The sequence below is a fragment of the Excalfactoria chinensis genome, chromosome 9, assembly GCF_039878825.1.
Source record: "Excalfactoria chinensis isolate bCotChi1 chromosome 9, bCotChi1.hap2, whole genome shotgun sequence".
Classification (NCBI taxonomy): Eukaryota; Metazoa; Chordata; class Aves; order Galliformes; family Phasianidae; genus Excalfactoria; species Excalfactoria chinensis.
In genome coordinates, this window is record NC_092833.1 from 13,672,252 (window position 1) to 13,692,337 (window position 20,086).

The 20,086-nt window shown below is 45.2% G+C and overlaps 1 protein-coding gene across 5 annotated transcripts in view; it reads left to right on the top strand.

The window, feature by feature from the left end:
- GNB4 (G protein subunit beta 4) overlaps positions 1-20,086 on the top strand; it is a 56,277-nt gene that overhangs the window by 20,814 nt on the left and 15,377 nt on the right. The window contains exon 1 of one of the 5 annotated variants that reach the window (XM_072344324.1): positions 9,495-9,611. The exons of 3 other annotated variants lie outside the window; for them this stretch is intronic. The gene's annotated coding sequence lies outside the window, so the exon portion shown is untranslated. Of the gene's footprint in view, positions 1-9,494; positions 9,612-10,007; positions 10,135-20,086 lie in introns of those variants that run through there. One more of the 5 variants, XM_072344326.1, reaches the window with a different exon arrangement.

Sequence of the window (20,086 nt, forward strand, 5' to 3'; positions counted from 1 at the left end):
TATTTCAAGAAACATGAAAGTTCAGTGTCCTGTAGCAGTGTCTGTGAGCACCAGGCTCGCAGGCAGGAAAAAGAATGAAGGTGTTTTTTTGTTGTCGTTGCTAATCGTTAACTTTGCACTCTTGTGCCTTCCTTCCTCTCTAAGCTTCCTTTTTGTGAAGATGGAACCTAGCAATGCAGTGTTTGCCTACAGGCGTCCTTTTTCCTGTGAACACAGAGAGCCCTGGAGAACAAATAAACTTTTTTAAGTTGCTGATCCTGCACGTTTGCAAATGCAGTGGGAGATTTGGCTCCCATGTAAGGACAGAAGGATCCGGCTCCTGGGGAATAAACGTCAAAGAACATGAAAAGAAAAGCCTTAGCGGGCACTGAGACTATAAGAACAAAAAGTGCTTCCAAACGGCAGTAAGTGAAAACCACTGGGAGATGTGGAATAGTCTGACAGGAGCAGTAAGAATGATGGTTCTGAGTCAGGCACTGAATCAGGAAAAAAGAAAAAAAGAAAGAAAGACCATCCAAGTGGATTAAAGCCTCTTATATTCCTGGAAATGAATTATTTCCTTTTTATCAAAAAGGGAAAAAAGACAAAGAGGTTAAGAATGTAATTATACATTGCAAAAAGAGTTATATGGCAATTTCTGTCTCCCAGGCTTGCAGTCAGTGTACTAACCAAGCTCTGCCGTGCTGGCTGCCTTTTTGTAGTGAGTCTCAGCAGCCCTGCTTGCACTGCCTATTTGCTTTTCAGTACTTCCTCTTGGAGGCTTTCTTTTACTTCGTGCTCTCAGCAGGCTGTTAGAGGAAGCTCTGGGTATTATTTTGCGTCCAGAATAAACAGCACAGCAGCGTAAGCTTCTATGCATAGGCTCTCTACTTCCCCTGTGAATTTACAAATATTATAGAGAAAAAAGATGATCACAGAAACAGTGTTTTGAGACAAAACCACTAAAAACTAGTGCTGAGGACTCCTTTCCTTTGCTTGTGAGTTCAAGTGTATCAGTTGCTTAATTTACTATGAGGGCCTTCAGTGAAATACAAAGCCTATGACCCGTCTTCTCCCCTTTCCTATCTCAGACTGAAGATATTTTCATTCTATTCATCTCTGCTTAGATGCAGGGTGTCTGGAGGCTGCTGCAGAGTATCTGTTTTCAATGCACGCCAACGTTTTGCCAGTCATATGTCACGAGGGAACGTCCTCCCATCGGTATGAACTATATGGCCATGAAAGGAGGTGAACAATAACTGCATTGTGTCCTCCAGAAGATGGATGGAAGCGAAGGGAAATATGTTTTTGTGCACTGTACTTCAGGGTCTTGCGTATCAGTTGCACAGCGCTGCTAGATGTGTTTCCTAGTGTTTGCGAATGAAATTAAGTCAAGATTGTAAGCAAGAAAATGGCATTTAAGTGCTTTTTGGATTGATGACGACAGATGTATCATAAAATGCCAAAATAGAGCAGCTGAAATTATTCTGTAAGGAACCTGATCACCAATATGGATTTATCAACCAGGACGTTGAACAGTTAACATGATTCTGCCTGATGGACTTACTAAGAGCATCCTTTTTGTGGTTTTTCCTTGATGGATGGAAGTTGGTTGGAAATAATAATCCTAAGATTCAGTTATTTGTAAAGCTCTATCATTTAATAATAAAAATCTCTGCCTTTAAATGCATTTGGGTTGCTGCACTTAACATTGGCATACCCAGACTCCTGTCCTCTGGTCACAGAAGAGAATCTCTGTCATTCTTAATTGCCTGGAGAGCAGAAAAGGGCATTTCCTGCAGATTTTCTAGCTCTTGTGATGTGATGCCCTGATGTAGATGAGCCCCTGCTACATTGCACAAATCACTGGGTAAAATTAACCAGAGCCCACTTAAGATTTCAAAAACAGTCCCAGAGGTTTTATGGGGTTGCAAGCTGCTTTATCCTTCATTATACAAAATAAACAATTTATTTTGGTACTTCTCTGGAGAGAAGAGTTAGAAGCTGTCCCGTTAGGCATGAGAGCTGCCCAGGAGATAGCTAGAAAAAGCAATCTACAAGTGGCATGGCCAGTTGGAGCTGCGTGTGGCTGTGACTGGTGGTCCCCTGGAACAGAGATGCAGCACAGGCTGCTGCCTGCTACTGCCACAGACAGCACCCAGCAGGAGCCAGCCAAGGAAGACAGGGACAGCATGGCCCAGGACAAGCTGCCCAAGTCAAAGCCAGGTGAATGAGAGCAAAACAGGAAGGGGAACAGTGGGAAGAATTAGCCTTTATTTTGTGTGCTGGAAAGATCAAACTGCACTGCACTGTTCACATGTTTAGAAAGATGTTTTGTTTTGGGACCTGACTCTCCTTATGCCATCAGTTTAACAGACAGTGATGCAAATGGAAGCGTCAACCACTTTCTTGTCTGCTTGTACAGACAAACATTAATGTTGGATGGTTGTTTTTTAGCACAGTAGCGATCCAACAGTGCTAAAATGGCATTTGTTACGCTGTGTTGAGGGAACCAGCTATCACTGTAGCCGCATCATCAAATTGCATTACAGCCCTTGCTCTAATGACGTTTGTATAGATCTTCAGCTCTCCTCTGTTTCTTGCTCATCACAGTAGTCTGAAGATAATTATGCAGGGACACTATCCCATTTGATGTTCTTTCCATCTACCTTAGCTAATCATCTCTACAATACACACAGGCCAGCATAATCTGACTTCTTTAGTTGATTATTTTGTCTTTATTTTCCTTTCTTTTAGCAGAAATACTTGAGAGATCAATGAGGTTATTGTGCCTGGTGTATTGCTCAATTCCCCAGCTTCCTGTTGCGGTGGGATCTAGCAGGAAACTTGAAGAAATCCAAAGAACAGCCAAATCTCTGCTCATACTCCAGAGTCCTACCCTGCCTGTGTAACAGGGAAGGTTGAACAATGTGTTGCCTTAAAAGATTAAGTATCTTTTAATTACTGTATGTTTTTGTTCCAATGGACATAATGCTGGGATTCACATTAGCATTGCTGGGTGCTCTTGTTTTCATTTTCTACTTCAGCAATGCCAAATTAAAAAAAAAAAAAAAAAGGAAAAAAGAAAAAGAAAGATAAATGCTCGTTAGGAAGGAATTTGGATTGTTTATGACTTTAATCATTGTAACTGCACAATTTGACCAGTTAGCCTAAATTCGGTGTGTTTATTCTTAAGATTCAAAATGTTGCATTGATAATTTAAACAATTGCAGGGGATGCACTGTTATATTGACCTTGCAAGTGTTATTAAACATAGTAAATGCAGTATTTGCTTGCTAAAATTGAAAGGTTAGCAGCTCAGTCTCTTGGTGCTTCATATGGTAATCATTGGGAAAGCAGCTCTTCTTTAATGTAGCTGTCAGGCTGATGGGTTACAGAAGAAACAGATTCCCAGCTATGTAATGGCTAGGAATCAGTAAAAGATCAAATGACCCAGTTTCATCAGACCATCAAAGAGTGAGACTTGAATTCCCCGAATTCAATTCGTTTTTTTGCTGTTTGCTCACTTAGGCTGGTCCTAACCACAGGTTCATAATAAATTTGTAATTAACTCTTGAGCTATTACTCATTCCAGGATGGCACTGAACATCAAGTAGCTGTCACTTATAAGGCAGCAGAGACTTGAATAGAAATGCAACTGCCTTTTTTTGAGAAATGCTTTGGGTTTATTAAGAACACTTTGACAGGAGATACAATTCTCTGTAAGTGAAGATAGCAACTGATTCTGGCATTTTCCCGATGGGAGCTTTTCCAGGGGTATTTGATGTAAGCAAATATCTCTGAAAACTGGCAGTGGATGCAGTTGGATCTTGTCTGAAGACTTGTCTGAAAAAGACACTTGCGTGTGTGCCACACTTTAGATCAGACCGTACAACTTCATTGATTCCTGACCCTGTGTCCCTGTCTGTAACAGCCTCCACTGCTCTGAACCATCTGTGTTTTCAGCTTGTCGAGATACTAAAGGATCCCCTGCAGAGGTGCCCTGCTCTGCTGCCTGCTATGGGCAGGCACATCGGCCAGGGGGAGAAGCAAGAACCCCAGGAGGAGCAAGGCCTTTCAGTTTTTGAGCTCTTGTTCCAAAAGTCTTTTGAGTCAGCAGCTGTGGGCCCTTCCCAGCTCTGGAAGGAATGCCAGATCAGTGCAGTGAGCGAACAAGGTGTGTGTGGGGGTGGCTGCTTCTCTGTCACTTGTGAGAAGCTTTATTCTAAAAAATGCCTCTCTCTGCTGTCATCGTTACCAGTGTAACAGAGATCTGAATGCTTCAGTGAAGCTGGTAATGGTGTACGGAGGCTTCCTTGTCCACGGCCACTGGCCCAGCTAAACCAGCCGAGGTCATTGGTGCCTAAGAAGCTGTAAGCCTGTTAGCATAGCCTGATGGATGGTGTGAATGTGCCTGAGCCTTGTTGCTAGCAAAAAGCTGTCATACATAGAAGTTTGGACCAAAGCACTGTGTATATGAGGAAAATCATTAACACACAATTAGCACTTATGCAGTTATAATGGGAATTACTTCTTCATTGTAATCTCTAATTTATTTTACAATGTTTTTACTATTTCTTATTTACATTCTCTCTTTTTTTCTGGCCATTTTCACTTCACTTATATTTAATTTCACTCCTTTGCTTGTTAGTTCTGCAGTCTGCAAAGTGTTGGTGGTGGTCAGTTTGCTCAGCAGCAGGGGCAGGGAGAAGCAGGTGGGCAGGCAACCAGGCTCCTGATCTTGGCTCTGCCCCTTAGCAAACTGGTTCCTCCACTCCATGCCTTTCTTCCCCACAGAAAGAGACTTGTAGGTGAAGAACAACTTACTGCATTCAGCCACATCTACCAGTGCCACTTGCTAAAGGAAAACACAAACAAAACCAAGTATTTTATTCCATATGATCCTTGAAGTATGCACAAGTTAATTAAATTCAGTAAGCCTCTTCGTTTTGCTTTCCTGAATTAGACCTAAACGTTGAGTCATCACTGATGTACACATCCAAACTGCTATAGACATCTCAGCCTTTGGGTTTTAAGAAGTCTGAAGTGATCTCGATTCTTCATTTAACAGATGTGATATGCAAGCAGCGAGTCCTGGTAACTTGCAGAACAGATCTGAACAAGCACTGCAGACGGTGACCTTCTCCCTCTCTACCTTTCAGCATTCTTGTATCCTCTACTCTCCTTGCCCAATTTAATTTAACAGGGTGCAGTACTTTGTTAAGAGCGTAGTTGTATCATTTGATATTATTAAATTTGTCTTTTAAAGCTGCTGCAGTTGACAATAGAAGTACTGTAGTTCCTGTGACTAGAGCACAGTGCCATACATATACATGTGTGTGTGTGTGTGACATCTGAAGGATCGCTGCTCTGCAGTCTGTTATTACCAACTGTGTTCAATGGCACAGTACTGCAGTTATGTGCAGTAGGGTTTGGCTGTGTCAGTGCATTCATTTATTGGTGGTATTGTGTGAGTACGTCCTCTGATAAATATCACACCTGTTATTTTCCAAGGTGCTGGATGATGGGGGTGCAAGAATCTTTCATTATTAATGTGAAAATGAGATCAATTTGGTTGTGATTGGAAACTAGCTGCTATTTGTAACAATTTCTGGAGCTCATTAATGAACATGATTGTGCTCCTTCAGCTGCCTTCCTGTCTGCTTTTGCAGAAAGGCCAAACAATCCCTGACCAGCCTGAACAAAATAATACTTTAAAACTTCTTACTTCCACACGCCTTTACTCCCCGTGTCAGTTTCTGAATGTTGTATTAAGCTACGTTTCACGGCTGTTCTCCTTTTCTGTTTCCATTCATCCCACTTTACACCCGGACACAGCAGTAACGTACATTGCACTCTCTGCTTTTTGTACTAACTGTAAACTCACAAAAAAAAGCGACCACCTGCTGTCTGTGCGCAGCAAACCGGTCCTGGTTTGTTCCCTGTAGCACACGCTGTAAAATCCTTGAGGTATTGTGCTGAGTATATGGTCATTTCCAGAGCAGGTCTAGGAAATGCCATTTATAACAGCCACAAGAACTTTTTGGCTGTAAAAAGTAGGAGATATTTCAATCTGAGACTTAAAAAGGGATCTTCATTGTTTCTGCCCCTCCTGTCTGCTGTTCTCTGCAGCTGAAAATGGGGCAGAAAGCCAACACCATGACATTTGAGCAGACAGCAGTTTATGGAAGCGTCTATTACAATTCCACACCCACACCCTGGGTAGATTGGAGCCTTTTCCTCGGCCATTTCAAGTGAAGTTGCTGCCAGAGCTACAGCTGATTGGGACTTCATCTTGAGGCTGGGATTTGTCATTCATACTGAAACTTGTTTGTGTAGGTTTTTCATGCACATTCTCCTTCCCCTGCTTGCCTACTCCTCTCCTCTCCAGGAAGAAAACAAAAGTATTTCCAAAATCGGCTGTAAAGTTTTCTCAGCCCTCATGTGCCGTTGTTGCAAGTGGGCTGGACTGTGGCCTCAGAGAAGGGGCAGAAGCATGGGGATTAATGTGAGCTCTGCTTTCTGCCTCTCTCAGTGATCTTAAGCATTTGTGAGATACCTCAGAAATTCCAGGAAACACATGAAACCTGCTAGTGCTGTCTCAACTGGTCTTCAAAGGGAACGGTAGCAGCTGAGCGGCTTTTCCAGCCCATTTGATGTATGCGTATGTTTTGGTGCTCTTTTATACTGTGCACTTTCAGTAGTTCCACAATTATCCTGCATCACTTTGTAATCCTACCTAACAGAGCAATTACACATTATCAGTAAAACAAGTGAGCTTTCAGGCCCCTGGCTCCCCATAAGGTTTTAAGGAAAAATGAAGTGAGCTGGCTGGATGAATGGAGCGAGTGGCTGGATGTGGTTGTTCACCATTCTAGTTCCTTGATCTGAAGGGGAAGATGGAAATGCAAGGGGAAAAAGACATGGGTTTGCATTTCTGACCTGAATTAACGTGGATTGCAGAAGTAGAAGTGCTGCCCATGATAAACAAAGAATGAGGACAAAACAAAAGACAAGAAGCATTCCTCCTGTGGGAGGGTTCTGATTTAGCCAATGCAAAGAACTCTGATGAAAGAAAAACAGTGTTGCTACTGTGGCGGTGTCAAGAAAGTGAATTGCTATGTCAGTACATTAATGTTGAAGTCTAGCAACTTACTTTTTCTTTAGTTTACTGAAGGCTCCTGTGATTCATTCCCCCCAGTGGAGGGGATTCCCTCTGGATCTTTTTGTCTCTGGGTTACCTGCATTTTTTTCCTTGCCTTCTGAAGTCTGATTACTAATCATACAGGATTACTTCTTGTATATCCTGAAGTGGTTTGGGAAGGAATTAGATAATGGGCTGATGAAAGGTGGGGACTTTCTGGAACATGGAAAGTACCACGCTGATAATGAACTCTGCCTTCTTCTGGAACTGAGAAAAGCATGCATAGACTTTGGTCGTACTTTTAGCCATTTAGATTGTGTGTGTGCCTGCCTGTCTTTACATCTTTTGGGCTCAGGCTCTGCCAAGACTGGGGTGTTTCTGAGAAAATACCTCATTGCTTCCTAATACCAGATCACTGCTCTAGCTCACAGTGTTTGGTAACAAATCCATCCAGAGGGTGGTTAGGTTGTGCTGGAGCTGCCTTGGCGGATGTCTTCAGTTAGAGCTGAGTCAGCACAGCCTTCAGCAGGTTCCCTTCCTCTGCCTTCCCATCTGGGATGGCTCCAACTCACCAGGCAGGAATCCGAGCAGTGGGGACCTCCAGAAGGATTTAATCTATCAGAAAGCGAATTGCTTTGCTGGCTGCAAATAATTCATAATTCAAAGAGAGCACGATAGAGAAACTGATCTGGAGATTGATTTTAAGAACTCATCTGGCACTGTAGCTCAGCATTTCTTGAGCACTGCAGAAAAAAACGGATTCTAAAATAATATAAAGTATATTGCTGAACTGGCATAAGAAAATCTCCATTAGGGTATCACTGATTTTGCAGAGTAGGATTTAGCATCTGAAAGCGATGATTAGAAACAAATACGGACAAAAACTAGTTGTAAAATATTGCCACTAGCAGGACTGGGGATTCACAGCTTCCTTCTGCAGAGAACCTAAACGGAGCACAGAATGGGTGAGAAGTTCTTTGAGAAAGGAGATTCCTTCCTGCAACGAGCTTTGCTGGAAGCCGCGGACCATCACAGCTGCAGCAGTGCCACTCCTGCGAGACGGAGTTCCCCTGCTGAGAGCCATGTCCTGTGTGCTTCATTTTCCCATCTGCTGAGAAACTTCCCTGTCTCCCAAATGAGTCATGAGGATAAATTATGTAATTTTCTCTTTTATAAAATGTTTTAATTTGCTCCACTGGAAGGGCAAAGACTGCTAATTTCATAATATGCAACTACCCAAATACCATCTGAGCGTTTCTGGGGCTTTGTTTACTGCCTGTGATTTTCCAGAGCTGCTCCAAAAGAGAAGATGAGAAACGATATGTCCATTCAGGGACCATATCTTGTCAGCAATCACTGCTCAGAGAGACAAAGATTGAATTAAGAAAAATGTAAGGGAACAAGCTCAGAGTTTAAGGAGAACTGTCTTTGTGCCCATATGCTCCTTTTATGAGAAGATAAGCGACTTTTACAGCGTTACAGCGACTGAAAATGGATGATTTTTCCTCTTCAGCTAAAGCCCAACAAACCAAAACCTGCCCCGTGTTGATTTTTGTCCACGCTATCACTCATTAAATGCAAAGTAAACGTATTGCTGAGCGACAGCTGTCCTTTGGTAAACGGGGCACAGATGTATGGCAGCGGAGGGAAGCAGAATGCGGACCTTGTGTCCAAGGCAAAGCTGAGATGTTTGAGTCAGCTCAGGGATGTGCATAATGGTTTTAAACATCAGGGCAGCCTGAGGCGAGGGCAGCTTTGGGGGTGCTCCTGGGACACAGTGAGGCTTGTGGAGATGCGGCACAAAGCACCAGGGGCACCGTGCGGGCTGTGGATGGAGTCTGACAGGCTGCAGCAGGCACTGAGCTGTGCCCAGATGGATGGTGCCCAGGCAGTTGTTCTGCTGTGATGGACCCATGCTGTGGATTCACCATCAAAGGCCACAGGTGTATGAGGGATACGGGATTTGAATATCCACTTGTACGCATCACAGCCACCCTTCTTAGGACCAGGCCCTTCACCAGAGGGCGGTGGGCATGGAACAGGCACCAGGGCAGTGGAGCTTAGGGAGCCTTTGGACGCTGCTCCCAGACGCAGGGTTTGGGTGGTGCAGTGTAGAGCCAGGAGCTGGACTGCCTTCCAACTCGGCATACTCTGTGTTCTGTGACACGCTAGTCCGGATCCACAGCCCGGAGCAGCTGCTCCCGGCGACTCCTTACGGAACAAAGCGCTGTGTTAAGGGCAAAGGGAAGGGAAGGCCGTTCGGAGGCGCCGCCGCGGGCTCCGCCTGGGGGCCCCCCGCCCCGCGAGGCCACCTCCGGGGGGGCGCTGTCTCTTTAAGCGCTCTGACGTCAGCGAGGCGCCGCCATGGCAACGGCCCGTCACGTTGCCCGGGTCCATGCGGGAGGGGGAGGAGCTCCTCCCGCCGCGACCGAGCGCCATGGAGGCGGCGGCTCGGTGACATCCGCGCGGACCGCCGCCCGGCCACCAGGTACTGCCCGCCTGCGCCCGGGCCGAGGCAGCGGGAGGCCGAGCCCCAGGGACGGGCAGACGGAACGCGGCCGGTGGGGCGGCGCCGCGCGTCCCTCGGGGCCGCGAGGGCGGCGGCGGGGCGGCCTGAGGAGAGCCCTGAGGAGAGCTCTGAGGAGAGCCTTCAGGAGAGCCTCGCGGCGGAGCGAGGTACGGGAGGGCGGCGGCCGCAGGGCGCTCCCCGCTCCCGGGGTAGGCTCGGCCCTCTGCGCCCGCGGGGCGGGCCCCCTCGAGGAAGGGCCGGGGGAAGCCCCTCGGCCGCCCCGGGAGCTGCCCTCGGCCGCCGCGCCCCGCCCCTACCGGGCGGCCCCATCCCGCGGGCGGGGCGGGGGGAGTATGGGCGGTACTACCGCAGCGCCGGGGGGAGGAGGCGGCGCTCAGCGGAGAGATCGCGGCTGGGTGGCACGGGGAGACCGAGCTGAGGCGGGCGTCGCCGCCAGTGCGGCCCCAGCCCGGCCGGCAGCGCCGCGACCCGCAGGCAGAAGGTACCGGGCGGGGGGCGCGGCGAAGGGCCGGGGATGGGCGCCGAGCCCCGGAGCCGCAGCGCCGTCACACCCCGCTGGCGGGGCAGGGCGGGGTCCCTCTGCGGAGCGGCGCTCGGAGAGGTTCGGTGTGGGGCGGGGGAGGAAATCCGCGTCTAACACTTTGTCCCTGGAGCCGCCCGCTCCGCCTCGGCGCCCCGAGGGGCTGCGTGGGGGCGGCGGGGAGGCGCCTGCTGTGCGGAAGCCGTCCCGGGCTGCGAGCTGCCGGCCGTACCGATCTATCACCGCCGGCAGAGCGGGGCGGCCCGGCTGGGCTGAGGGAATGCGGCGCCGCAGCAACAGGCGGCTCCCGGGCTGCTTATCTACTGCGGGAACGCGGGCAGAGTTCTCTCTCTCTCTCCTTTACTTACATTCTTGTTCTCCTGCCGTCTGCCTCTTGTTTGGGTTTTTCCTACCAGCGCTCGTTTGGGTTTGGGCGCTCTGTGAAATCATCGTGGGATAACGGGGCTGAGATCGGCGTGCACGCGCTGTGCGCGGTGGCGGAGCTCTGTCTGGAGGTGCTCCGTCTGTAAGAAAAATGCACCGTCATGAGGTGCTGTGGTGACACTGGAGAGGCACGGTGCTGATTTCTACCTTCAGACTTTTCATTTACTGCTTTTTGCAGTATTTTCTTTATCTGAATGCACTTAGCGCTGAGGTGATCTCCTACCTATACAGCAGCAAAGCTAAATAGGAGTTGAGGAGAAAATAGCTTGGAGTTTAATCTGGTTATATGTAATACACTTCTGAACTAATAGAGCAGCAGCTGTTCTCCAAAGGTACCAGGAAAGGAAGGGGAGAGGCTGGCAGAAGGATCTAGAGAGAAAAGACAGGTAATCAGTGCCTAAAAGAACAGCAGAGGAGGGTTGGGGGAAATGAGGACTGGAGTCTTTAGAGTCAGACAGAACTCCACGGATACAAAACAGCTCCGTGGTAGTTCTGTGTTCTAGTTCAGTCCCTACAGTGAAAAACCTGTGCTCTGCTGAGATTCTAGTTGAGAGGTGGCAGCAATGGTGTGGCACAGGGTGTCAGCCTGGTGGTCGCTGGGATTTTGCTATGCAGCTGTCAGCTCAGGTTGGGTTGGTGCACTGGGCTCCCTCTCCTCACCTGCAGTGTTACCACAGGAGGTTTTGGAGTGCCTGCCAGAATGCCCTGTGCTCCCCTGAGGGAGATATTGCACCCAGGTAGTTCAAGTAACTGTTGGGGGGTGTGGTGGGGATATTGGGGGTGTGCGTGTGGAGTGGAAACCTCACCCAGCACTCTGACTGTTGGTAGAAATAGGGAGAGGGATGTAGAAGGTGGTCACTGATCTGATGATCACTTGGCAGGTACAGCAGGTAGAACTGGGGGAGCTCTGAAGTAATGTTAATAATAATGGTAAAAAAACAAATAAAAAAAAAAATTAAAAAACAACATCAAGCAACCAAATGTGGAAAGACCCTTAAAATTCCAAAAGCCTCCTGATGGGAAGGGGATCTTCAGCTTTTTTTCCTTCAGCGCTTGCGATTTTTGTGTGTGATAGCTGTGATGAAGTTAACTTGTGTTCCTACAAGATGGGCTGATTTTTATCTTGAGGGAAGAGGGCGAGGAATAAGGGGGGGATCTTATGTATGAAAAACTTCAATGTTACGGAGATGTCTTTTTTTGTATAAAAGCTGACATCATTGAAGCAGTACAGCGAATTGTGGGTGCTCTCTTGCTAAGCCTTCTCCCAGGTGCTTGAGAGGTTGCTCTCAATTGACTGCTCAGGTTGTATAAATCTTATGGGGAAGATAGTTGGCTATGTAATCTGTTCTATTTATGTGGGATAATGGGAGTTTCAATTATGTTGTAATGTTCCTTAGCTGAGTACTCCTATATCTAGTGTTTAATTTGTCCAAGTATTCTCTATTTTTCAAACAGTTTTTAAAGAAAAGGCTGGGATTCATAGACAGGAGAAACCTGCAAAATACCTTTGAATGCAATGTACATAGTTCTCTTCTAGAACATCAGGCAGCCTTGAAAATGCCACAGAATTTATGAATATAAGATTTTGAAGATAAAATAAGAAATAAAAACAGAAAAAAAAACCCAAACTAATGCAGTGTGTTGTAAATCTTTCTCAGTTACTGTTTTCTCTGCCTCAGTCATAAATTAAGACTGTTGCTAAGGGCAGCTTCGTTTGATGTATTGTTTCTAATCTCAGGAGTCACTTTAGAAAATCTCATCAGACCGGTAAGAAATTCAGAATCCCAGAGCCTTGTCAGGCAGCTCTTGCTTGTGGTATGTAAGTGCTTATGGGCAGTGATGGTGCTGGGATTGTCTATTTTCTTTAATGCTGTCAGAAAATAGAAATCCATGGGTTAATGCCATTTCTGAGTGCCTTGAACTTGCCTGTTAGAAAATAGGAGCAGTATTGCTAAGTCAAATTGTTCTCCCCTTTAATTGGATGCAGAGCTGTCACTTCGTCTTCTGAAGTGTGAAGTTAAGTTTGTTATTGTTGCGTTCTTGTATAAAACTTCTGTATTTTGTAATCCAGCCTTTTGTAATAGAGTTTGTGTGGAAGATACTGAACAGAGCTAAACAAACAGTCATGAAAAGCACGAACACACACTGCTCTCATAAGGTTGTGGTTTGATTATCTGAAGGAGCTCCACAGAGCTTTCTAGATAACAAGAAGCACTGCTAGACAAAGCTGCAGCTTTTCAAATGAAAAAATCTATCTTCAGGATTGCTGTGCTGTGCTCAGCAGCGTGCAGACAGTGAGGTGTGTGATATTGGAAGAGAGCCTGAAATGAAAGACCAAGAGGTGAACCTCTCAGTGTGTTGAATGGATCTCAGCTTGGATGCCATCTACGATTCCTGATGCTCGGATTCGTCTGAATTGCTGTGGTTAGTGTGGAGAATACTATGAAGATGAGCAAGAATTGACCTGAATGTTTAATTAAATATATATATGTAGTTGGCCATGGTTATGTCAGTGAAGACAGTCTCACTTCCTTTAAGATGTCTCAGCCTCCCAAAGTGTGCCAAACACTGACATACAGCAAATCCAGTTCTGATTCAGTTACTCTTAAGTCTTGCAGTCTGTTACCATATGAAAGGACTTCATCTGGGAAGGAGAGGGAGAAGTACCCAACAGCAACATTAGGTAGTTTGAAGGTAGAATGGGTTTGCCAGCTTCCAGAAACTGTGCTTTTCCCCTCCTCATTATTTACATTGGATCTTAGACAAATATTAATCATGTGGACCTTCAATATAAGCCAAGTCTTTGAGTCATGCTGAATGCTGCTGTTTAGAAACACTGTTAAAAGAGCTGAGTAATGGTAGGATTTAAATGATATCTGTATGATTCTCATCTTTACATGAGGGAAGCAGTATCCTCAGTCCTAGTGTTTATTGGATGTGTTTCTCATATGGGGTTGAAGGTCTTGGAGTTACTCTTTGTGACTTGTGTGGCATCTTTGGGAAGAGCAGCTTCATCGCTCCCAGCTCAGGGGACTCCAGGGCATGCTGGGTTTGTTTTCTAGTGCAAGTAACACAGTCAGCACCTCAGCTCACTGCTCTGTGCACAAGGGTTCTGCCAGTGAGACTGCATTCCCTGCATTGCTGCCCTGCAGAGCCAGAATTGTGTATATTGGAGGTTGTACCCTGAGGCACTGTGTACTGGGATACTCATTTGGAGACCAAGGGGTGAAAAAATCCCAGAATTTGTTCCTTTGGGGAATACTGTGAGAGTTATGGCCAGACTTGTGGAGGCCTCTTGGCACTTGGATGTCGTGATGCCCTGAAGTGAGAGCTGTGCTCCCCTGCCCCATCAGTACTGCTTTTAGGCTTGGGCAGAGCACCTCAGCAGGCTGAAGGTAACCTGATGGATAAGAAACCTTTGAATAGCTTTTCTGCTGCCCTCTATTTTTCCTTTGTACTGCACTAATTACTTCTAATGTAAATGATGTGTGTCAATTTCTGTTTGGATCAAAATTGAAATGCAGTTTTTGATGGAGTTGCCTGCATCTGAAGTCTTGCATTAAAACTGAAGATGCTTATTCAAAACATACCAGAATCATAGAATCACAAGGTTAGAAAGGATCTACAAGATCATCTAGTCCAACTGTCCTCCTATCACCGTTACTACCCACTAAGCTACTAAACCATATCTCCTATATAGTTATAACCATGTGTATGTATGTGTGTGTGTATATATATATGTATATACATGATTATAACCATATAATACTGTTAAAACACATTTAGAATTTAAAGTTGATTCAACTGAAATAAATCGTATTTGATCTGAGTCTCTTCCTGGTGGCTTGTAGCACCGTCAGCATTCAGTACATTGAACACTGTTTTGCAAACTGGCAGGGCTGAGCTTGCAGTAAGACTTTAGGTCTGCGTGGTGTTGACTGTGTGTCCAACCTGCTGGGTTTATGTTGTTGTTGTCCTCATTTTTTAAATGTGCTTAAATAAAAAAATAAAAGAAGTGTCATTACTTGTGCTTTAAATATGTTACATGTCTTACATGCAGCCCAGGACAATGTCTCTGCCTCTTTACTCAGGGCAGCTCAGGCATGCCAGTAGGTTGAACACCCATTTGCTGTCAAGCAGCTGTGATGTCAGTACTATATTACATCCACTGCAGAGATAGGAGGGGGAGTTGAGTGCCCCTAACAGTGCTGGGTGAGAAGATGGCTATGCACGTGTAAGTGCTATTGCATTTCACAGGGGATTAAATGCATTTAAATACCTCTTGTGGCTGATGCTTGTGGGGCAGGAATCTCCTTCGCAGCTACTCTTTTTAGATTCTTTTAGTAACTTGGGTACCAAGAGCCTGAATGAAGGAAAACAAACAATCTAAAGCATGCAGAATGAGGTGGTCCGGAAGTAAAGCTCCTGTTTTGGGCACTACAAACATGATTTCAGTCTCCAAGGTACACAACAGAAAAGGGGAAACTCCTTCATCTAAGAAGCAGCTCAAAAGAGGGAGCTGAATTATTTTTAGTATGATACAAGTCCAAGTAAAAGCACTCTAAATGACTGTACAACTGCGTGAGCTCTTCAGTGCTGCTCCCCAGATGTTGATAAGCACCTGCTTGGGTAGGGCAGGTAGCTGGGACAGGAAGTCATTTGGAACTTCTTTTTTCCTGTCTATTATGTTTTGTTACAAATGCTGGTAGGCATCAAAAGTAAAATGTACTTTAAAAAAAGATGCAAGAAAGAAAGGAAAAATGACTTCTGCCACTGGTGGTAATTCAGAAGCTTGAGCAATGTGCAGCTCAGTCTGTGCAGCAGCAGTGCAGCCCTGGTTTGCAGGCTTTCCTGGTGACTTTGTCAAAAGGACGAACAAAGTGCTGAGGTCCTCAGCAAACAGTTCAGTTGTCTGGGGGTTGCAGTGGCGTTGCTAACGTTTGCTTTTTCATCAAGTCTGATAACGTTTAGCATTGTGCTCAGCTGGAGCTGGGAACTTAAGAACACTGAGCTATTTCTACTCATCTTTCAACCACAAATGCTGAAGAAAACACTAAAATGGTTGTGTGTGTGTGTGTGTGTGTGTCCTGAACTCGAAAACAAAGATCTAGAAGAATGATGTCTGCTTCTTGGTGAGGGCTGGAAACTGAGACAGTGTACTTGACTGGGTGGGTTGTTGTTGACCCAGCTCGCTTTGAGATATGCAGGGAGTGTTGATGAGAGCAGGAGTTTCAGTGGGGTGGGCTGATAACCTCCAGCGCTGCGGGCTGTCCGGTGGCTGCATGCTTGGCAAATACATCTTGTCTGTAGCTGTGGGCTTTGTCTCCACAGGGGAATCCTGCTATTTATAGCCTGATGAGTGTCATGCCTTCAGAGAAAAATTCTTGCTCTCTCTTATAATTAAAAAAAAAACAAAACAAAAACCTAACAAAGCCAAAAGTGTGTCACTTTTGTGATGATTGTTTTCTGATGGGGATGTTGTACTTCCTTTTCTTTCTTCCATCCTCTTCTTTAGAAAGCTTCATCTAGGACTGCTTTCCTTCCAACACCCAGTTAGGTAATTTCTAACTTCTGGCAACTGAACTCTGTATGTTAACGTTACCTAAATATATTTGTTCTTTTTTCCTTGCATTTTGAGATATGATCTCTAAAAATACATCTGGATTTTAAGGCATCATAACAGCATGAAGTGGAATGAGTTGCACGCTCAATTTACAACTTCCTGTTAGCATAATGCCAGCTTTATCTGGATGGGTTTTTATCTTGTCTAAAAGCTTTCTGCTAGATGCAATCAGTGTGTTAAAAATATTCTTTCTAGAAAGACAGACGTTACTTTGAGAACTCGGTGATGATGAAGATAGTACAGCAGCAGTGATACCCACTGCTTTAGCAGAGCATCTTCCTGAAGTGTTTAGTGTGGTTTGTTTGAAAAGAGGCAGCACTACATGAGGAACATCAAAAGCAGTTCCCAGCAGGATAAATATCTGAAACTCCATCTCGTCACAAGTGGTGCCTGAAGTGGCTGCACGATCTCTGCGCTCTTAATCCCTTACGTGCATTAGTAAGGAGGAAAACTGGTGCTTGAACAGTTTTCATTTTCCAGTATGGTATTTGTAGTCATTCAGTGGTTCTCTAAAGCTGAGCTTTTGGTGGATTTTAAGACCTACGAGAATAAGTGTCTCTTAAAAATATGTTTATGTATTTATATTCATGTATATAAAAACCACTAAAGTAGCCTGAACTCTGGACTGGGAGACAACTTATTTTTTGTGGCTTATAATTGCAAGTAATTGCCCAGAAAATGTGTTGTGAACCATAAGCGAAATTAAAATCAGATCTGAGGGCAACAGCTTTATCAGATATTTGGGTAATCAGTATAAAAAACAAATGCTTATATTCCCTTGTTTTCTTATGAAGGAGTACAGCTGTATGCTGAATGTTACAGCTGCATAATTGTGTGAGCTGCATAATGCCTCGCTGTAGCTTTGGTACCAAGGGAGCGTGTGTGTAGGGCTGAATGGTGAGGAGGAGGGAAGGGTGCAAAAGACTACGTATAGATAAATGCAGATTTCTTTTTTCCAAGCTGATGGATACATCTGAAAGGAAGCAATGTGTGTGTGTAGCTGGTAGTGCTGGGTTTTCTGCTCCTGCACTGTGTGAGAACACTCTACTCTTGAGATCTGCCAGCCAGAAATTATTTCAGTCAAGCTTACAGTCATCTGTGTGGATCAAGGCTCTTCCCTGCAGACACTATTAGTTTCTCTAAATGTCTGTCTTCACCAACTTTAAGCCTGACATCTTCTGTGTGCTTAGGGCCTGTTATGTGTACTGTGCAGTCTGCATATGCTTAGAAAACAGGAGGCTGCTGGAGTAGTGCTTTGTGCCTGTAGGAACCAGAGCAGACCTTACATCGCTTATCATTATGGCTCTACAAAATGAAAGGGACTGTGCCACTTCAGTCAGCCTCAGTGCTCTATCCCCTTAAAGAAATCTCAAATCAAGCTTGTAGAGGTGGGCTTTAGTACAAGACACTTCAAAATGACTTTGGATTGTCCTCCTCTCTTTGCTATGAAAAGCGTACTGGGCAAGTTGGTAGAATAGCTTCTGGGGATCGGTGAGTGTTTGAGGAGGCAGCTAAAGTAATACTTTGGCTCGCTGATCTGTGTGTGCCCACCTGTCTTTTCAAGGAGAATACTGGACTGAAACCATCCCTGTCTTGTTACGTTGGCTTGCAAGTTTTCACCTCACTAAGGTCTTTCTTGCCACCGCATACACATTTCAAACTGCAAAACAGTGGCAGTTCATTCATCAGGGGAAAGTGCTGTGGTCACTGAACAGAGTTTTCAGTGGCAATCGTGTTGTCTTTTGTGACAACAGTAACTTGAATTTCACATGCAGTTCTGGTTACAGGGAATGTGATTAAAAAAAAAAAAGAAAAAAACAACAAAAGAAAGGAAAATCTTTGCTTATATACTGGAACATTTTGACCTGGAACTGAGCAAAATTAACATAAGATGCAAGAATGTTTCTTGTAGAAGAATCCCTCGTTTGGACTGTGAAATATTCATGGCATTTAAAAATTCCTTCTCCTGTGTTTTTCAGTCTTTTGCTTAACACTGAATTTCTTGTTTTTCTAGAATCTAGTGTGTGTTGGCAAAGATGAGCAAGGGGTTTCGGTGTGTTTTACAGATGTACTTGGCTTGGATTTTAAAGATGGATTACCACGCTGATCTAATGAACTGTCAGCTTACTGTGTGTGTAACACTACTAGCCTACAGTCACTGGGAACTTCTTATTTCACTGCGATGTCTAACCTGGAACTTCCTTTGCCTGTTTTGTGACTGCTGTTAACAGCCTCAGTATTTGTCAGTCTGTTTGTCTTCCATGGAGACCACAATCAACCCAGAAATCAAATGCAGAGACGAATGCAGCGAGCTGCTACAACCCATCACTGCACGCGTTCGCTTTCTCACGTGCAGGCTGTGCACGCACAGTGTTGGCTGTGCTGATAAAATGGCACTGGTTTACATCCAGCAGCACTTTGAGGTGCTCTCTCACTGCTGCTTCCTTTGCCCTCCCCGGGTTCATGGCATATGCTGAGGGTTGGTGCTTACTGTGCTGAAGCCTGAAGGTGAGATTTCATGTACATCTTTGTCTGATGCTCTGCTAATACATCCAAGCAGTTATTGCAGTAAATAAAAGCTCTTTTTTTTCCATGGCAGGCTTTATTTCAAAGCTCTATTAAAATCCCAAGCTATCTGGGTGTGTGCAGTAGCAGATCCTTATGTTCTTTATGATGGGTAGGAGAGCAGGGTGTTTCAGTGGAGGGAGGAAAGTGCCGGCCTGTCCCTGTTTGTGCCACACGGCTGCGTGTTGCAGTTGGCACCCTGAGAGGTGAGGCTGTCCTTGTGTCCCACTGAGTGCTTGTTTGCTCCTGGATCTCTTTTGTCGCACGTGCCTTCCAGCTGTACATGAAATGTTGAGCACGTATATTCAGCAGTTCCTTAAAATTCAGTATGTTATCTGTTAGAGAAATGGGTATTTCACGAAGTTCTGCTAGTGCCATTCCTCTTAGAGGCGTTGGTTGATTATTTCCTGTTTTTGTACCAAAGCTATAATGGAGACGTGTCGCTTTAAAACACTTCCAAAATGTGCAGAAGTGCAACAATAGTGGTGACCTCAGAGAACAAGGTCACACCCAGGCTCATTTCCTGTTTTGTTCTTGGGGAAACTGGGGCCTGTGAAATGCTGGAGAGCCCTGGGTTACGTATGTGTGTGCTCTGAAACACGGGCAGCTGCTTGCCCGTGGTACAAAACAAAGTGGTACAGAACAATTCAGTTACAGTCTCTAAGTTATTTTTTAAATGCTAATGTTTTTTTTTTGTTGTTGTTTTTAAATTAATCATTATTCTTCTCCTTTCTGAAAAGTCTGTGGTGTTTCTCCCCAGCCGGCGTAAAGTGGCACCTTTCAAAGTGTGAGTTAAAGCTACAAAAGGGAAGGAGGTGCACTGGGGAGGTCTGGGAGAGAGAAAAAGGAAGAGAAAGATACAAACTGACGGGTTTGCACGTCTTGTGTAGTGTTATTTCAAATTATGCCTGCGTGGATTTAAGTGTATTTAGTTTATTGATGCAAAAACTCCTTGGAAAATTGAGTATCGGGTAGGTGGAAAGCATGTGTGGTCTTCTCCATTCACAGCTTTGAGGAGACATGAATGAGCTGAGCTGCGTAGGTCTCCAGTATTGTCACTAGATGAGGAAATATTCTATAGAATGCTTCTTTGGCACATCCCAGATACAGAAACTATTGCTCTGTGTGCGCTACCAGAGCTCAGCTTTGCAAGGAGAATCCTGCTGTCTGCCACTGCTGAGCGGCACGCTGTGCATAGGCTGTAAGCAGCAGCGGGAGGCAGGCAGGTAGCTGGAACTGTACAAGTGACTTCAGTGTGTGGAAGTTCAATGAAGCCTGGAT